General features: G+C 36.7%; 28 pseudogenes; 14 read left to right on the plus strand and 14 right to left on the minus strand.

Moving 5' to 3' along the window:
- The first annotated feature begins 93 nt into the window (after positions 1–93).
- Positions 94–212, plus strand: LOC124335255 (annotated as a pseudogene).
- A 414-nt stretch (positions 213–626) lies between these two features.
- On the plus strand, positions 627–745 carry LOC124329714 (annotated as a pseudogene).
- Positions 746–1,159: 414 nt separating this feature from the next.
- Positions 1,160–1,278, plus strand: LOC124332223 (annotated as a pseudogene).
- Positions 1,279–1,691: 413 nt separating this feature from the next.
- LOC124329715 lies at positions 1,692–1,810 on the plus strand (annotated as a pseudogene).
- Positions 1,811–2,224: 414 nt separating this feature from the next.
- Positions 2,225–2,343, plus strand: LOC124332224 (annotated as a pseudogene).
- A 413-nt stretch (positions 2,344–2,756) lies between these two features.
- LOC124335256 lies at positions 2,757–2,875 on the plus strand (annotated as a pseudogene).
- Positions 2,876–3,289: 414 nt separating this feature from the next.
- Positions 3,290–3,408, plus strand: LOC124329716 (annotated as a pseudogene).
- Positions 3,409–3,821: 413 nt separating this feature from the next.
- Positions 3,822–3,940, plus strand: LOC124333788 (annotated as a pseudogene).
- Positions 3,941–4,353: 413 nt separating this feature from the next.
- LOC124332226 lies at positions 4,354–4,472 on the plus strand (annotated as a pseudogene).
- A 413-nt stretch (positions 4,473–4,885) lies between these two features.
- On the plus strand, positions 4,886–5,004 carry LOC124332227 (annotated as a pseudogene).
- Positions 5,005–5,417: 413 nt separating this feature from the next.
- Positions 5,418–5,536, plus strand: LOC124335257 (annotated as a pseudogene).
- Positions 5,537–5,950: 414 nt separating this feature from the next.
- On the plus strand, positions 5,951–6,069 carry LOC124329717 (annotated as a pseudogene).
- Positions 6,070–6,483: 414 nt separating this feature from the next.
- Positions 6,484–6,602, plus strand: LOC124334008 (annotated as a pseudogene).
- A 413-nt stretch (positions 6,603–7,015) lies between these two features.
- LOC124329718 lies at positions 7,016–7,134 on the plus strand (annotated as a pseudogene).
- A 237-nt stretch (positions 7,135–7,371) lies between these two features.
- Positions 7,372–7,490, minus strand: LOC124332228 (annotated as a pseudogene).
- A 414-nt stretch (positions 7,491–7,904) lies between these two features.
- Positions 7,905–8,023, minus strand: LOC124329765 (annotated as a pseudogene).
- A 414-nt stretch (positions 8,024–8,437) lies between these two features.
- Positions 8,438–8,556, minus strand: LOC124335258 (annotated as a pseudogene).
- Positions 8,557–8,969: 413 nt separating this feature from the next.
- LOC124332229 lies at positions 8,970–9,088 on the minus strand (annotated as a pseudogene).
- A 414-nt stretch (positions 9,089–9,502) lies between these two features.
- LOC124329719 lies at positions 9,503–9,621 on the minus strand (annotated as a pseudogene).
- A 413-nt stretch (positions 9,622–10,034) lies between these two features.
- On the minus strand, positions 10,035–10,153 carry LOC124332230 (annotated as a pseudogene).
- A 414-nt stretch (positions 10,154–10,567) lies between these two features.
- Positions 10,568–10,686, minus strand: LOC124329720 (annotated as a pseudogene).
- Positions 10,687–11,099: 413 nt separating this feature from the next.
- LOC124334009 lies at positions 11,100–11,218 on the minus strand (annotated as a pseudogene).
- A 414-nt stretch (positions 11,219–11,632) lies between these two features.
- Positions 11,633–11,751, minus strand: LOC124329721 (annotated as a pseudogene).
- A 414-nt stretch (positions 11,752–12,165) lies between these two features.
- Positions 12,166–12,284, minus strand: LOC124335260 (annotated as a pseudogene).
- Positions 12,285–12,697: 413 nt separating this feature from the next.
- Positions 12,698–12,816, minus strand: LOC124332231 (annotated as a pseudogene).
- Positions 12,817–13,229: 413 nt separating this feature from the next.
- Positions 13,230–13,348, minus strand: LOC124332232 (annotated as a pseudogene).
- A 413-nt stretch (positions 13,349–13,761) lies between these two features.
- LOC124333789 lies at positions 13,762–13,880 on the minus strand (annotated as a pseudogene).
- A 413-nt stretch (positions 13,881–14,293) lies between these two features.
- LOC124329722 lies at positions 14,294–14,412 on the minus strand (annotated as a pseudogene).
- Positions 14,413–14,742: the final 330 nt, after the last annotated feature.

A 14,742-nucleotide genomic window follows, 5' to 3' on the forward strand; every position in this document is an offset into this window, starting at 1 on the left:
GAGTCCAAATTCAATGAACAAACATTTCTATCACTTTGAAGTGATTTTCTATTCATCCATTGGGACTGGGAGGGTAAATTTTCATTTTTGAATGTCAACGGCCATATCACGTAGAACGCACCTGGTCTCGTCAGCTCCCAGAAGTTAAGTTACGTCGAGTCACGTTAGTACTTGGAAGTGTGACCGCTTGGGAATACGGGATGTCGTTGGCGATGAATAGTTTGTTTTCAATAACAAATTTCTTGAATTTGTTTTTTCAATCGCGATGGTTACCAGTCCAAATTCGTAGATAAAACATTTCAATGCCTTAGAGATAGGTTCAATTCATCTATAAGAATGATTCTGGATCAATTCCATTGAGAGTTTTTCAAAGTTTATCGCGTTTTTTAATCGTGATGGTTACCAATCCAAATTCGTCGATCAAAATATCAATGGCATAGAGATAGGTTCAATTCATCTATAGGAATGATTCTGGATGAATTTCATTGCGAGTTTTTCAAAGTTTATCGCGCTTTTTTATTCGCGATGGTTACGAGTCCAAATTCAATGAACAAACATTTCTATCACTTTGAAGTGATTTTCTATTCATCCATTGGGAATGGAAGGGTAAATTTTCATTGCTGAATGTCAACGGCCATATCGAGTAGAACGCACCTGGTCTCGTCAGCTCCCAGAAGTTAAGTTACGTCGAGTCCTGTTAGTACTTGGAAGGGTGACCGCTTGGGAATACGGGATGTCGTTGGCGATGAATAGTTTGTTTTCAATAACAAATTTCTTGAAATTTTTTTTCAATCACGATGGTTACCAGTCCAAATTCGTAGATTAAACATTTCAATGCCTTAGAGATAGGTTCAATTCATCTATAAGAATGATTCTGGATCAATTCCATTGAGAGTTTTTCAAAGTTTATCGCGTTTTTTAATCGCGATGGTTACCAGTCCAAATTCGTAGATCAAAAATATCAATGGCATAGAGATAGGTTCAATTCATCTATAGGAATGATTCTGGATAAATTTCATTGCGAGTTTTTCAAAGTTTATCGCGCTTTTTTATTCGCGATGGTTACGAGTCCAAATTCAATGAACAAACATTTCTATCACTTTGAAGTGATTTTCTATTCATCCATTGGGACTGGGAGGGTAAATTTTCATTTTTGAATGTCAACGGCCATATCACGTAGAACGCACCTGGTCTCGTCAGCTCCCAGAAGTTAAGTTACGTCGAGTCCCGTTAGTACTTGGAAGGGTGACCGCTTGGGAATACGGGATGTCGTTGGCGATGAATAGTTTGTTTTCAATAACAAATTTCTTGAATTTTTTTTTCAATCACGATGGTTACCAGTCCAAATTCGTAGATAAAACATTTCAATGCCTTAGAGATAGGTTCAATTCATCTATAAAAATGATTCTGGATCAATTCCATTGAGAGTTTTTCAAAGTTTATCGCGTTTTTTAATCGCGATGGTTACCAATCCAAATTCGTCGATCAAAATATCAATGGCATAGAGATAGGTTCAATTCATCTATAGGAATGATTCTGGATGAATTTCATTGCGAGTTTTTCAAAGTTTATCGCGCTTTTTTATTCGCGATGGTTACGAGTCCAAATTCAATGAACAAACATTTCTATCACTTTGAAGTGATTTTCTATTCATCCATTGGGAATGGAAGGGTAAATTTTCATTGCTGAATGTCAACGGCCATATCGAGTAGAACGCACCTGGTCTCGTCAGCTCCCAGAAGTTAAGTTACGTCGAGTCCTGTTAGTACTTGGAAGGGTGACCGCTTGGGAATACGGGATGTCGTTGGCGATGAATAGTTTGTTTTCAATAACAAATTTCTTGAAATTTTTTTTCAATCACGATGGTTACCAGTCCAAATTCGTAGATTAAACATTTCAATGCCTTAGAGATAGGTTCAATTCATCTATAAGAATGATTCTGGATCAATTCCATTGAGAGTTTTTCAAAGTTTATCGCGTTTTTTAATCGCGATGGTTACCAGTCCAAATTCGTAGATCAAAAATATCAATGGCATAGAGATAGGTTCAATTCATCTATAGGAATGATTCTGGATAAATTTCATTGCGAGTTTTTCAAAGTTTATCGCGCTTTTTTATTCGCGATGGTTACGAGTCCAAATTCAATGAACAAACATTTCTATCACTTTGAAGTGATTTTCTATTCATCCATTGGGACTGGGAGGGTAAATTTTCATTTTTGAATGTCAACGGCCATATCACGTAGAACGCACCTGGTCTCGTCAGCTCCCAGAAGTTAAGTTACGTCGAGTCCCGTTAGTACTTGGAAGGGTGACCGCTTGGGAATACGGGATGTCGTTGGCGATGAATAGTTTGTTTTCAATAACAAATTTCTTGAATTTTTTTTTCAATCACGATGGTTACCAGTCCAAATTCGTAGATAAAACATTTCAATGCCTTAGAGATAGGTTCAATTCATCTATAAAAATGATTCTGGATCAATTCCATTGAGAGTTTTTCAAAGTTTATCGCGTTTTTTAATCGCGATGGTTACCAATCCAAATTCGTCGATCAAAATATCAATGGCATAGAGATAGGTTCAATTCATCTATAGGAATGATTCTGGATGAATTTCATTGCGAGTTTTTCAAAGTTTATCGCGCTTTTTTATTCGCTATGGTTACGAGTCCAAATTCAATAAACAAACATTTCTATCACTTTGAAGTGATTTTCTATTCATCCATTGGGACTGGGAGGGTAAATTTTCATTTTTGAATGTCAACGGCCATATCACGTAGAACGCACCTGGTCTCGTCAGCTCCCAGAAGTTAAGTTACGTCGAGTCACGTTAGTACTTGGAAGTGTGACCGCTTGGGAATACGGGATGTCGTTGGCGATGAATAGTTTGTTTTCAATAACAAATTTCTTGAATTTGTTTTTTCAATCGCGATGGTTACCAGTCCAAATTCGTAGATAAAACATTTCAATGCCTTAGAGATAGGTTCAATTCATCTATAAGAATGATTCTGGATCAATTCCATTGAGAGTTTTTCAAAGTTTATCGCGTTTTTTAATCGTGATGGTTACCAATCCAAATTCGTCGATCAAAATATCAATGGCATAGAGATAGGTTCAATTCATCTATAGGAATGATTCTGGATGAATTTCATTGCGAGTTTTTCAAAGTTTATCGCGCTTTTTTATTCGCGATGGTTACGAGTCCAAATTCAATGAACAAACATTTCTATCACTTTGAAGTGATTTTCTATTCATCCATTGGGAATGGAAGGGTAAATTTTCATTGCTGAATGTCAACGGCCATATCGAGTAGAACGCACCTGGTCTCGTCAGCTCCCAGAAGTTAAGTTACGTCGAGTCCTGTTAGTACTTGGAAGGGTGACCGCTTGGGAATACGGGATGTCGTTGGCGATGAATAGTTTGTTTTCAATAACAAATTTCTTGAATTTTTTTTTCAATCACGATGGTTACCAGTCCAAATTCGTAGATAAAACATTTCAATGCCTTAGAGATAGGTTCAATTCATCTATAAAAATGATTCTGGATCAATTCCATTGAGAGTTTTTCAAAGTTTATCGCGTTTTTTAATCGCGATGGTTACCAATCCAAATTCGTCGATCAAAATATCAATGGCATAGAGATAGGTTCAATTCATCTATAGGAATGATTCTGGATGAATTTCATTGCGAGTTTTTCAAAGTTTATCGCGCTTTTTTATTCGCGATGGTTACGAGTCCAAATTCAATGAACAAACATTTCTATCACTTTGAAGTGATTTTCTATTCATCCATTGGGACTGGGAGGGTAAATTTTCATTTTTGAATGTCAACGGCCATATCACGTAGAACGCACCTGGTCTCGTCAGCTCCCAGAAGTTAAGTTACGTCGAGTCCTGTTAGTACTTGGAAGGGTGACCGCTTGGGAATACGGGATGTCGTTGGCGATGAATAGTTTGTTTTCAATAACAAATTTCTTGAATTTTTTTTTCAATCACGATGGTTACCAGTCCAAATTCGTAGATAAAACATTTCAATGCCTTAGAGATAGGTTCAATTCATCTATAAAAATGATTCTGGATCAATTCCATTGAGAGTTTTTCAAAGTTTATCGCGTTTTTTAATCGCGATGGTTACCAATCCAAATTCGTCGATCAAAATATCAATGGCATAGAGATAGGTTCAATTCATCTATAGGAATGATTCTGGATGAATTTCATTGCGAGTTTTTCAAAGTTTATCGCGCTTTTTTATTCGCGATGGTTACGAGTCCAAATTCAATGAATAAACATTTCTATCACTTTGAAGTGATTTTCTATTCATCCATTGGGACTGGGAGGGTAAATTTTCATTTTTGAATGTCAACGGCCATATCACGTAGAACGCACCTGGTCTCGTCAGCTCCCAGAAGTTAAGTTACGTCGAGTCCCGTTAGTACTTGGAAGGGTGACCGCTTGGGAATACGGGATGTCGTTGGCGATGAATAGTTTGTTTTCAATAACAAATTTCTTGAATTTTTTTTTCAATCACGATGGTTACCAGTCCAAATTCGTAGATAAAACATTTCAATGCCTTAGAGATAGGTTCAATTCATCTATAAAAATGATTCTGGATCAATTCCATTGAGAGTTTTTCAAAGTTTATCGCGTTTTTTAATCGCGATGGTTACCAATCCAAATTCGTCGATCAAAATATCAATGGCATAGAGATAGGTTCAATTCATCTATAGGAATGATTCTGGATGAATTTCATTGCGAGTTTTTCAAAGTTTATCGCGCTTTTTTATTCGCGATGGTTACGAGTCCAAATTCAATGAACAAACATTTCTATCACTTTGAAGTGATTTTCTATTCATCCATTGGGACTGGGAGGGTAAATTTTCATTTTTGAATGTCAACGGCCATATCACGTAGAACGCACCTGGTCTCGTCAGCTCCCAGAAGTTAAGTTACGTCGAGTCCCGTTAGTACTTGGAAGGGTGACCGCTTGGGAATACGGGATGTCGTTGGCGATGAATAGTTTGTTTTCAATAACAAATTTCTTGAATTTTTTTTTCAATCACGATGGTTACCAGTCCAAATTCGTAGATAAAACATTTCAATGCCTTAGAGATAGGTTCAATTCATCTATAAAAATGATTCTGGATCAATTCCATTGAGAGTTTTTCAAAGTTTATCGCGTTTTTTAATCGCGATGGTTACCAATCCAAATTCGTCGATCAAAATATCAATGGCATAGAGATAGGTTCAATTCATCTATAGGAATGATTCTGGATGAATTTCATTGCGAGTTTTTCAAAGTTTATCGCGCTTTTTTATTCGCTATGGTTACGAGTCCAAATTCAATGAACAAACATTTCTATCACTTTGAAGTGATTTTCTATTCATCCATTGGGACTGGGAGGGTAAATTTTCATTTTTGAATGTCAACGGCCATATCACGTAGAACGCACCTGGTCTCGTCAGCTCCCAGAAGTTAAGTTACGTCGAGTCACGTTAGTACTTGGAAGTGTGACCGCTTGGGAATACGGGATGTCGTTGGCGATGAATAGTTTGTTTTCAATAACAAATTTCTTGAATTTGTTTTTTCAATCGCGATGGTTACCAGTCCAAATTCGTAGATAAAACATTTCAATGCCTTAGAGATAGGTTCAATTCATCTATAAGAATGATTCTGGATCAATTCCATTGAGAGTTTTTCAAAGTTTATCGCGTTTTTTAATCGTGATGGTTACCAATCCAAATTCGTCGATCAAAATATCAATGGCATAGAGATAGGTTCAATTCATCTATAGGAATGATTCTGGATGAATTTCATTGCGAGTTTTTCAAAGTTTATCGCGCTTTTTTATTCGCGATGGTTACGAGTCCAAATTCAATGAACAAACATTTCTATCACTTTGAAGTGATTTTCTATTCATCCATTGGGAATGGAAGGGTAAATTTTCATTGCTGAATGTCAACGGCCATATCGAGTAGAACGCACCTGGTCTCGTCAGCTCCCAGAAGTTAAGTTACGTCGAGTCCTGTTAGTACTTGGAAGGGTGACCGCTTGGGAATACGGGATGTCGTTGGCGATGAATAGTTTGTTTTCAATAACAAATTTCTTGAAATTTTTTTTCAATCACGATGGTTACCAGTCCAAATTCGTAGATTAAACATTTCAATGCCTTAGAGATAGGTTCAATTCATCTATAAGAATGATTCTGGATCAATTCCATTGAGAGTTTTTCAAAGTTTATCGCGTTTTTTAATCGCGATGGTTACCAGTCCAAATTCGTAGATCAAAAATATCAATGGCATAGAGATAGGTTCAATTCATCTATAGGAATGATTCTGGATAAATTTCATTGCGAGTTTTTCAAAGTTTATCGCGCTTTTTTATTCGCGATGGTTACGAGTCCAAATTCAATGAACAAACATTTCTATCACTTTGAAGTGATTTTCTATTCATCCATTGGGACTGGGAGGGTAAATTTTCATTTTTGAATGTCAACGGCCATATCACGTAGAACTCACCTGGTCTCGTCAGCTCCCAGAAGTTAAGTTACGTCGAGTCCCGTTAGTACTTGGAAGGGTGACCGCTTGGGAATACGGGATGTCGTTGGCGATGAATAGTTTGTTTTCAATAACAAATTTCTTGAATTTTTTTTTCAATCACGATGGTTACCAGTCCAAATTCGTAGATAAAACATTTCAATGCCTTAGAGATAGGTTCAATTCATCTATAAAAATGATTCTGGATCAATTCCATTGAGAGTTTTTCAAAGTTTATCGCGTTTTTTAATCGCGATGGTTACCAATCCAAATTCGTCGATCAAAATATCAATGGCATAGAGATAGGTTCAATTCATCTATAGGAATGATTCTGGATGAATTTCATTGCGAGTTTTTCAAAGTTTATCGCGCTTTTTTATTCGCGATGGTTACGAGTCCAAATTCAATGAACAAACATTTCTATCACTTTGAAGTGATTTTCTATTCATCCATTGGGAATGGAAGGGTAAATTTTCATTGCTGAATGTCAACGGCCATATCGAGTAGAACGCACCTGGTCTCGTCAGCTCCCAGAAGTTAAGTTACGTCGAGTCCTGTTAGTACTTGGAAGGGTGACCGCTTGGGAATACGGGATGTCGTTGGCGATGAATAGTTTGTTTTCAATAACAAATTTCTTGAAATTTTTTTTCAATCACGATGGTTACCAGTCCAAATTCGTAGATTAAACATTTCAATGCCTTAGAGATAGGTTCAATTCATCTATAAGAATGATTCTGGATCAATTCCATTGAGAGTTTTTCAAAGTTTATCGCGTTTTTTAATCGCGATGGTTACCAGAAAAAAAAATTCAAGAAATTTGTTATTGAAAACAAACTATTCATCGCCAACGACATCCCGTATTCCCAAGCGGTCACCCTTCCAAGTACTAACGGGACTCGACGTAACTTAACTTCTGGGAGCTGACGAGACCAGGTGCGTTCTACGTGATATGGCCGTTGACATTCAAAAATGAAAATTTACCCTCCCAGTCCCAATGGATGAATAGAAAATCACTTCAAAGTGATAGAAATGTTTGTTCATTGAATTTGGACTCGTAACCATCGCGAATAAAAAAGCGCGATAAACTTTGAAAAACTCGCAATGAAATTTATCCAGAATCATTCCTATAGATGAATTGAACCTATCTCTATGCCATTGATATTTTTGATCTACGAATTTGGACTGGTAACCATCGCGATTAAAAAACGCGATAAACTTTGAAAAACTCTCAATGGAATTGATCCAGAATCATTCTTATAGATGAATTGAACCTATCTCTAAGGCATTGAAATGTTTAATCTACGAATTTGGACTGGTAACCATCGTGATTGAAAAAAAATTTCAAGAAATTTGTTATTGAAAACAAACTATTCATCGCCAACGACATCCCGTATTCCCAAGCGGTCACCCTTCCAAGTACTAACAGGACTCGACGTAACTTAACTTCTGGGAGCTGACGAGACCAGGTGTGTTCTACTCGATATGGCCGTTGACATTCAGCAATGAAAATTTACCCTTCCATTCCCAATGGATGAATAGAAAATCACTTCAAAGTGATAGAAATGTTTGTTCATTGAATTTGGACTCGTAACCATCGCGAATAAAAAAGCGCGATAAACTTTGAAAAACTCGCAATGAAATTCATCCAGAATCATTCCTATAGATGAATTGAACCTATCTCTATGCCATTGATATTTTGATCGACGAATTTGGATTGGTAACCATCACGATTAAAAAACGCGATAAACTTTGAAAAACTCTCAATGGAATTGATCCAGAATCATTCTTATAGATGAATTGAACCTATCTCTAAGGCATTGAAATGTTTTATCTACGAATTTGGACTGGTAACCATCGCGATTGAAAAAACAAATTCAAGAAATTTGTTATTGAAAACAAACTATTCATCGCCAACGACATCCCGTATTCCCAAGCGGTCACACTTCCAAGTACTAACGTGACTCGACGTAACTTAACTTCTGGGAGCTGACGAGACCAGGTGCGTTCTACGTGATATGGCCGTTGACATTCAAAAATGAAAATTTACCCTCCCAGTCCCAATGGATGAATAGAAAATCACTTCAAAGTGATAGAAATGTTTGTTTATTGAATTTGGACTCGTAACCATAGCGAATAAAAAAGCGCGATAAACTTTGAAAAACTCGCAATGAAATTCATCCAGAATCATTCCTATAGATGAATTGAACCTATCTCTATGCCATTGATATTTTGATCGACGAATTTGGATTGGTAACCATCGCGATTAAAAAACGCGATAAACTTTGAAAAACTCTCAATGGAATTGATCCAGAATCATTTTTATAGATGAATTGAACCTATCTCTAAGGCATTGAAATGTTTTATCTACGAATTTGGACTGGTAACCATCGTGATTGAAAAAAAAATTCAAGAAATTTGTTATTGAAAACAAACTATTCATCGCCAACGACATCCCGTATTCCCAAGCGGTCACCCTTCCAAGTACTAACGGGACTCGACGTAACTTAACTTCTGGGAGCTGACGAGACCAGGTGCGTTCTACGTGATATGGCCGTTGACATTCAAAAATGAAAATTTACCCTCCCAGTCCCAATGGATGAATAGAAAATCACTTCAAAGTGATAGAAATGTTTGTTCATTGAATTTGGACTCGTAACCATCGCGAATAAAAAAGCGCGATAAACTTTGAAAAACTCGCAATGAAATTTATCCAGAATCATTCCTATAGATGAATTGAACCTATCTCTATGCCATTGATATTTTTGATCTACGAATTTGGACTGGTAACCATCGCGATTAAAAAACGCGATAAACTTTGAAAAACTCTCAATGGAATTGATCCAGAATCATTCTTATAGATGAATTGAACCTATCTCTAAGGCATTGAAATGTTTAATCTACGAATTTGGACTGGTAACCATCGTGATTGAAAAAAAATTTCAAGAAATTTGTTATTGAAAACAAACTATTCATCGCCAACGACATCCCGTATTCCCAAGCGGTCACCCTTCCAAGTACTAACAGGACTCGACGTAACTTAACTTCTGGGAGCTGACGAGACCAGGTGCGTTCTACTCGATATGGCCGTTGACATTCAGCAATGAAAATTTACCCTTCCATTCCCAATGGATGAATAGAAAATCACTTCAAAGTGATAGAAATGTTTGTTCATTGAATTTGGACTCGTAACCATCGCGAATAAAAAAGCGCGATAAACTTTGAAAAACTCGCAATGAAATTCATCCAGAATCATTCCTATAGATGAATTGAACCTATCTCTATGCCATTGATATTTTGATCGACGAATTTGGATTGGTAACCATCGCGATTAAAAAACGCGATAAACTTTGAAAAACTCTCAATGGAATTGATCCAGAATCATTTTTATAGATGAATTGAACCTATCTCTAAGGCATTGAAATGTTTTATCTACGAATTTGGACTGGTAACCATCGTGATTGAAAAAAAAATTCAAGAAATTTGTTATTGAAAACAAACTATTCATCGCCAACGACATCCCGTATTCCCAAGCGGTCACCCTTCCAAGTACTAACGGGACTCGACGTAACTTAACTTCTGGGAGCTGACGAGACCAGGTGCGTTCTACGTGATATGGCCGTTGACATTCAAAAATGAAAATTTACCCTCCCAGTCCCAATGGATGAATAGAAAATCACTTCAAAGTGATAGAAATGTTTGTTCATTGAATTTGGACTCGTAACCATCGCGAATAAAAAAGCGCGATAAACTTTGAAAAACTCGCAATGAAATTTATCCAGAATCATTCCTATAGATGAATTGAACCTATCTCTATGCCATTGATATTTTTGATCTACGAATTTGGACTGGTAACCATCGCGATTAAAAAACGCGATAAACTTTGAAAAACTCTCAATGGAATTGATCCAGAATCATTCTTATAGATGAATTGAACCTATCTCTAAGGCATTGAAATGTTTAATCTACGAATTTGGACTGGTAACCATCGTGATTGAAAAAAAATTTCAAGAAATTTGTTATTGAAAACAAACTATTCATCGCCAACGACATCCCGTATTCCCAAGCGGTCACCCTTCCAAGTACTAACAGGACTCGACGTAACTTAACTTCTGGGAGCTGACGAGACCAGGTGCGTTCTACTCGATATGGCCGTTGACATTCAGCAATGAAAATTTACCCTTCCATTCCCAATGGATGAATAGAAAATCACTTCAAAGTGATAGAAATGTTTGTTCATTGAATTTGGACTCGTAACCATCGCGAATAAAAAAGCGCGATAAACTTTGAAAAACTCGCAATGAAATTCATCCAGAATCATTCCTATAGATGAATTGAACCTATCTCTATGCCATTGATATTTTGATCGACGAATTTGGATTGGTAACCATCGCGATTAAAAAACGCGATAAACTTTGAAAAACTCTCAATGGAATTGATCCAGAATCATTTTTATAGATGAATTGAACCTATCTCTAAGGCATTGAAATGTTTTATCTACGAATTTGGACTGGTAACCATCGTGATTGAAAAAAAAATTCAAGAAATTTGTTATTGAAAACAAACTATTCATCGCCAACGACATCCCGTATTCCCAAGCGGTCACCCTTCCAAGTACTAACGGGACTCGACGTAACTTAACTTCTGGGAGCTGACGAGACCAGGTGAGTTCTACGTGATATGGCCGTTGACATTCAAAAATGAAAATTTACCCTCCCAGTCCCAATGGATGAATAGAAAATCACTTCAAAGTGATAGAAATGTTTGTTCATTGAATTTGGACTCGTAACCATCGCGAATAAAAAAGCGCGATAAACTTTGAAAAACTCGCAATGAAATTTATCCAGAATCATTCCTATAGATGAATTGAACCTATCTCTATGCCATTGATATTTTTGATCTACGAATTTGGACTGGTAACCATCGCGATTAAAAAACGCGATAAACTTTGAAAAACTCTCAATGGAATTGATCCAGAATCATTCTTATAGATGAATTGAACCTATCTCTAAGGCATTGAAATGTTTAATCTACGAATTTGGACTGGTAACCATCGTGATTGAAAAAAAATTTCAAGAAATTTGTTATTGAAAACAAACTATTCATCGCCAACGACATCCCGTATTCCCAAGCGGTCACCCTTCCAAGTACTAACAGGACTCGACGTAACTTAACTTCTGGGAGCTGACGAGACCAGGTGCGTTCTACTCGATATGGCCGTTGACATTCAGCAATGAAAATTTACCCTTCCATTCCCAATGGATGAATAGAAAATCACTTCAAAGTGATAGAAATGTTTGTTCATTGAATTTGGACTCGTAACCATCGCGAATAAAAAAGCGCGATAAACTTTGAAAAACTCGCAATGAAATTCATCCAGAATCATTCCTATAGATGAATTGAACCTATCTCTATGCCATTGATATTTTGATCGACGAATTTGGATTGGTAACCATCACGATTAAAAAACGCGATAAACTTTGAAAAACTCTCAATGGAATTGATCCAGAATCATTCTTATAGATGAATTGAACCTATCTCTAAGGCATTGAAATGTTTTATCTACGAATTTGGACTGGTAACCATCGCGATTGAAAAAACAAATTCAAGAAATTTGTTATTGAAAACAAACTATTCATCGCCAACGACATCCCGTATTCCCAAGCGGTCACACTTCCAAGTACTAACGTGACTCGACGTAACTTAACTTCTGGGAGCTGACGAGACCAGGTGCGTTCTACGTGATATGGCCGTTGACATTCAAAAATGAAAATTTACCCTCCCAGTCCCAATGGATGAATAGAAAATCACTTCAAAGTGATAGAAATGTTTGTTCATTGAATTTGGACTCGTAACCATAGCGAATAAAAAAGCGCGATAAACTTTGAAAAACTCGCAATGAAATTCATCCAGAATCATTCCTATAGATGAATTGAACCTATCTCTATGCCATTGATATTTTGATCGACGAATTTGGATTGGTAACCATCGCGATTAAAAAACGCGATAAACTTTGAAAAACTCTCAATGGAATTGATCCAGAATCATTTTTATAGATGAATTGAACCTATCTCTAAGGCATTGAAATGTTTTATCTACGAATTTGGACTGGTAACCATCGTGATTGAAAAAAAAATTCAAGAAATTTGTTATTGAAAACAAACTATTCATCGCCAACGACATCCCGTATTCCCAAGCGGTCACCCTTCCAAGTACTAACGGGACTCGACGTAACTTAACTTCTGGGAGCTGACGAGACCAGGTGCGTTCTACGTGATATGGCCGTTGACATTCAAAAATGAAAATTTACCCTCCCAGTCCCAATGGATGAATAGAAAATCACTTCAAAGTGATAGAAATGTTTGTTCATTGAATTTGGACTCGTAACCATCGCGAATAAAAAAGCGCGATAAACTTTGAAAAACTCGCAATGAAATTCATCCAGAATCATTCCTATAGATGAATTGAACCTATCTCTATGCCATTGATATTTTGATCGACGAATTTGGATTGGTAACCATCGCGATTAAAAAACGCGATAAACTTTGAAAAACTCTCAATGGAATTGATCCAGAATCATTTTTATAGATGAATTGAACCTATCTCTAAGGCATTGAAATGTTTTATCTACGAATTTGGACTGGTAACCATCGTGATTGAAAAAAAAATTCAAGAAATTTGTTATTGAAAACAAACTATTCATCGCCAACGACATCCCGTATTCCCAAGCGGTCACCCTTCCAAGTACTAACGGGACTCGACGTAACTTAACTTCTGGGAGCTGACGAGACCAGGTGCGTTCTACGTGATATGGCCGTTGACATTCAAAAATGAAAATTTACCCTCCCAGTCCCAATGGATGAATAGAAAATCACTTCAAAGTGATAGAAATGTTTATTCATTGAATTTGGACTCGTAACCATCGCGAATAAAAAAGCGCGATAAACTTTGAAAAACTCGCAATGAAATTCATCCAGAATCATTCCTATAGATGAATTGAACCTATCTCTATGCCATTGATATTTTGATCGACGAATTTGGATTGGTAACCATCGCGATTAAAAAACGCGATAAACTTTGAAAAACTCTCAATGGAATTGATCCAGAATCATTTTTATAGATGAATTGAACCTATCTCTAAGGCATTGAAATGTTTTATCTACGAATTTGGACTGGTAACCATCGTGATTGAAAAAAAAATTCAAGAAATTTGTTATTGAAAACAAACTATTCATCGCCAACGACATCCCGTATTCCCAAGCGGTCACCCTTCCAAGTACTAACAGGACTCGACGTAACTTAACTTCTGGGAGCTGACGAGACCAGGTGCGTTCTACGTGATATGGCCGTTGACATTCAAAAATGAAAATTTACCCTCCCAGTCCCAATGGATGAATAGAAAATCACTTCAAAGTGATAGAAATGTTTGTTCATTGAATTTGGACTCGTAACCATCGCGAATAAAAAAGCGCGATAAACTTTGAAAAACTCGCAATGAAATTCATCCAGAATCATTCCTATAGATGAATTGAACCTATCTCTATGCCATTGATATTTTGATCGACGAATTTGGATTGGTAACCATCGCGATTAAAAAACGCGATAAACTTTGAAAAACTCTCAATGGAATTGATCCAGAATCATTTTTATAGATGAATTGAACCTATCTCTAAGGCATTGAAATGTTTTATCTACGAATTTGGACTGGTAACCATCGTGATTGAAAAAAAAATTCAAGAAATTTGTTATTGAAAACAAACTATTCATCGCCAACGACATCCCGTATTCCCAAGCGGTCACCCTTCCAAGTACTAACAGGACTCGACGTAACTTAACTTCTGGGAGCTGACGAGACCAGGTGCGTTCTACTCGATATGGCCGTTGACATTCAGCAATGAAAATTTACCCTTCCATTCCCAATGGATGAATAGAAAATCACTTCAAAGTGATAGAAATGTTTGTTCATTGAATTTGGACTCGTAACCATCGCGAATAAAAAAGCGCGATAAACTTTGAAAAACTCGCAATGAAATTCATCCAGAATCATTCCTATAGATGAATTGAACCTATCTCTATGCCATTGATATTTTGATCGACGAATTTGGATTGGTAACCATCACGATTAAAAAACGCGATAAACTTTGAAAAACTCTCAATGGAATTGATCCAGAATCATTCTTATAGATGAATTGAACCTATCTCTAAGGCATTGAAAT

Source organism: Daphnia pulicaria, chromosome 3 (assembly GCF_021234035.1).
Source record: "Daphnia pulicaria isolate SC F1-1A chromosome 3, SC_F0-13Bv2, whole genome shotgun sequence".
NCBI lineage: Eukaryota > Metazoa > Arthropoda > Branchiopoda > Diplostraca > Daphniidae > Daphnia > Daphnia pulicaria.